The following is a 4,653-nucleotide window of genomic DNA, read 5'->3' as shown; positions in this document are numbered from 1 at the left end:
TGTGGCAATGTGACGTCGACCAGGTAGCTACATACACACTGCACTGTGGACGCAGCAGTCTTAGTTATTATGCACAAGTGTCCTCGTTTGGTTTCACAGATTCTTGGTCATCTCCTGTGTAACATTGAATTATCTTACTATTGTACACACATCATGAAACATTTATACCAATGGGTGATGATGATTGATTGCCCTCTTCAACCTTTGGTTTTACAATAGTGCAACTGCTTAGTCAAAACTGCCTCCACTCCCTCATTGAATTTCACTGTGACTTGTTGTAGTCTCCTAAACAGGCTAGAGTGTAGTATATGTGCAGTACTGTGAGTATGTCTGTCCTAAAACTCTCTATGTGGGAGAAGACTTGGGCTGAGTTTTACGTAAAGTCCTGATGTGTGTGGGTTTGGATCACACGGGTAGGCTGTGGGTGTAGTCTGGGTTTGGGCAGAACTCTGCGGGTGTGGAGGTGGTAGAGTTGGCTGCTGCTGCTAGCACTGTCCCTGAGGCTAAACTGGCACCAGAACTGTAAATTACTCAACATCATCCAATGTTTCGGCATCATGTGCAAATATATCCACCCCACACGCAGGCACACACATAGGCAAACACACATTCACAGACACACACACCATCACTACTAAAGAGCTCATCTCACAGTTAAGTTAAGTGCACATATACATTTGTCTATAGCCATATAGAGGCTTAATTATACATTAATTCAACTGTGTGTGTGTGTATGCGGGTGTATGCATGCATGTGTGTACGCCCTGCTGTAAGGTAAGACATCTGTGGGACAGGTAGGTACAGGTGTGTGTCACTGCTCTACTCCAGTCATGGTTACATAACAGGTAGATCCTGACTCATGACAGAACTGGGGAAGTCCTTATCCTGCAGGACGCCACTCTGCACACCTGTGGGTGTGGAACTCAGCTTCTGACTCGGCACTTTTGATTTAGTACTACTACCACACACACACACACACACACACACACACACACACACACACACACACACACACACACACACACACACACACACACACACACACACACACACACACACACACACACACACACACACACACACACACACACACACTGTTGCCCCAAAACTATCCCACCAACCACTGACAGTGTGGGGCCAGGACCCCAAAAACCTCTGGCTCCATCAATCCACTGCTTCCATCTCTGTAGGCGTATGATTCTGCAATATGGCCCTGTCTCTGTTTGCTCGCCTGCTGGGCTGCAGAACACTGAGGGGAGGTACATTTAGCATGTTTAGATTACATTGAGCACTGGTTTCCTGGTGGATCTGGCTCCACACAGCTGACTCTCCCAGCTCTGCACTGGCTCTAATGCTCTAATAGGTCACAGCTACAGTAGCAATAGGTCACAGCAGCCGGAGGAAGATAGTGCACGACTATGTCCAAAATGGGACCCAATAGAGCTCTGGTCCTGCACTATATATGGAATATGGTTCTCTTTGGGACACATACACGGTTAATGACAACATGCTCACCCAGAGGGTCCATGATGTACATGTTCCACTGATACTTTCTGACTCCTCTGCCTAGTGGTACTACTATCTATCTCTACTACTAAGTATCTACACTGAGTCTCTTTGGTAAGTTAATGAGAACCGCTCAGTGTAATGTGGTAATGTGATCATTGTTTGATTAAATTGAAAGGAAGCCCTGTCGTGCTGGTGAGCATAATGGGACTTTGCGTTGTTATGACAGCCCAGCCAAAGACCCCCAGCCAATAAGATACCTTTATCCTCCAGGGACAGTTAATGCCACCCACCACCACTACAGACAGACATAGCCCGAGTCCCAAATGGCACCCTATTCCCTATACAGGTATAGTGCATTACTTTTGAACAGAGCCCTATAGGCCCCGGTCAAAAATAGTGCACTAGGGAATAGGATGCCATTTGGGACACAACCATTGACACAGACACAGGCACCTACCCACTGAGCTGGAAAGGTCTAAGGCACTGCATCTCAGTGCTTGAGGTGTCACTACAGACACCCTGGTTCGAATCCAGGCTGTATCACAACCGGCCATGATTGGGAGTCCCATAGGGTGGTGCACAATTGGCCCAGTGTCGTCCGGGTTTGGCTGATGTAGGCCGTCATTGTAAATAAGAATTTGTTCTTAACTGACTTGCCTAGTTAAGTATACATTTAAAAAGTGCTGCTCGCATGTTTATGTTCCCCCTCTGCAGACTGACACTGATGACACAGAATATGGAAACCATGACACACTCTCCATGTATAGATAACACAGGGCTGGGGGGTTGAGGGACTTTATGTTTTGTTCAGGGAGGGAGAGCGGGAGGATTCTAAACCTGGACTGGTGGAGGGACGGAGGTATGGAGGAAGGGGGAAGAGGTGTAACAGTGACTTGTCAGTGTGAGCGGCATGTAGAGTCGCAAAAAATGGGAAATAACAGCTTGTCCCTCTCTTCTTCCACCCTCCTCTACCTCTCCCTTTCTCTTCTCCCCTCTCCTGTTCTCCTCTCTCTCTCTCCACTGCGTTGCGAGACAAGGTGCAGACCCAGAAATGTCAACCCAATGTCATGAGAAAGTATTTTGTTCTCTTTTTCCTCAATCTCTTTCTTTCCTCTCTTTCTCTGTCACATATCCATTTCTATGACTCTTTAAGTCTCTTTATGGGTTAAACCACCTCCTACATCCCTATTGATAATGCTTTCCGTTTTTGAACATAAAGCAGCAGAAAAACACTGTTTGTGGGTGATGCTTTACGCACAAGAAGATGAGGGTGTGTATGGCAATAACATTTTCAGAACTGAGAGCAAAACTAATACACACACCTTTTTCGCCTCTCTGGTGAGTGGGTCAGATAGCTTATCCTTGTCATTTTTTTACCTTCATTTAACTAGGCAAGTCAGTTAAGAACAAATTCTTATTTTCAATGACGGCCTAGGAACAGTAGGTTAACTGCCTTGTTCAGGGGCAGAACGACAAATCTTGCAACCTTTCGGTTACAAGTCCAACGCTCTAACCGCTAGGCTACCTGCCGCCTCTACACTCTAACCACTAGACTACCTGCCTCCCAATAAATGATGTGTGTCAGTGTGAATTTGGCCGTGGGAGTAAGGCAGCGTTCACACAATACAGCTCTCACTTTGTCATTCTCTACGGTCGGAAGGAATAGTTGAATAAGTTTACTTCATTATAGATATTTGAGAAGTCTTTAATAGTTTGATGTGCATTTGAGAGACAATAGCCTGAGAGACAATTAGAGCCCAGGGCAGCTGACCTTATTGAGCAGTTCTGTTCTTTGTGATTGATGAGCAGCATGCTTCGCTCTCTGTGCCTCATGCCTTTGGTGTGTGTTAGGGTTATGATACTGTTACAGTACCATCTCGCTAAAACAGCATATCCTCCCACCTTCGACCTCCATCCTAAAGCAAGGAGTGCACTCAACACAAGAACTAACAGGAAGAGAAGAACTGACCTCCCTCCTCTCTCTTTTTAGTTCTCACTTCTCCTTCTCACTACTTCTTACTTGTACAGACACCACCATTTTTCTAATATCTCACTCTATCTCCCTGTTTCATACTGTCCTGTCCCATCCTGCTCTGTTTCTAATCGCTCACTCTATCTCCCTGTTTCATACTGTCCTGTCCCATCCTGCTCTGTTTCTAATCTCTCACTCTATCTCCCTGTTTCATACTGTCCTGTCCCATCCTGCTCTGTTTCTAATCTCTCACTCTATCTCCCTGTTTCATACTGTCCTGTCCCATCCTGCTCTGTTTCTAATCTCTCACATTTGGTGTTTTCATTGAAACAGTATGGTAGTATGGGATAATGGCGTACGACTGCTAATGAAGACTTTTTAAGAAAACCCAGGCTGGATAATAGGAACAGGTGCAGAAGGCAGGTACGGGGGGGGGGGGGGGGGTGGGGGCTTGTCTCTGGAGAGGGAGATGAATTGGAACAAATGAATGGCCATTAGTCAAGAAGAGCAAGCATCACTGGAATGGTATGCAGTATGAGTAGGGCCTTAAGTTTTTCCTAGTCAGATCATGAAAATAGGATGAGACCTGCATGAACTAAAGAGGACCTAACCAACAGCCTTACAACTGAGAAACAGGATACGTTGTGAAACACAAAGAGAGCTAGACAAAAATAATGAGGAAGAGTTGAAAGAATGAGGGATGCTGTTGAAGAAAGTAAAGAGAAAGAGAGGGAGCCTGGGAGATAGAAAAAAGGAGAGCACCGGATGATGAATCATCCAACCTATATAGAACGAGGTGTCTGCAACTTTCAGGTACCCCAGAAAACAAACTTTCCCCCTTACTATTCTGGGTCAGGAAACCTCAGGGGAGAGGTAAGAAACAGAGCAGTGCTGGCCTTTCTCCTGCCCTACTCTCCTGTACTGCAACCTGCTGCCTGACTGTCTACCTGTCTGGATCACCCAGGCTCTGTTGCCTTACTGCTGCAGCCTTCACAGTCATCTAATTTTCACTCAGGACCCCTTCCAGCATTGGAGAACATTATACTATTGCAACTTCTGCTTATTTAGTGCCCAGTTAGGCACAGTGGAAATAAGGGCGGTAGTCTAAGGGTGCGTTCGTAAATTCGCTCTGGCTATCTATTCCAATTTCAGAGCAATCTCGTCTGAGTGTG

Source organism: Salvelinus namaycush, chromosome 20, assembly GCF_016432855.1.
Source record: "Salvelinus namaycush isolate Seneca chromosome 20, SaNama_1.0, whole genome shotgun sequence".
NCBI lineage: Eukaryota > Metazoa > Chordata > Actinopteri > Salmoniformes > Salmonidae > Salvelinus > Salvelinus namaycush.
This window is presented reverse-complemented; position numbering follows the sequence as displayed.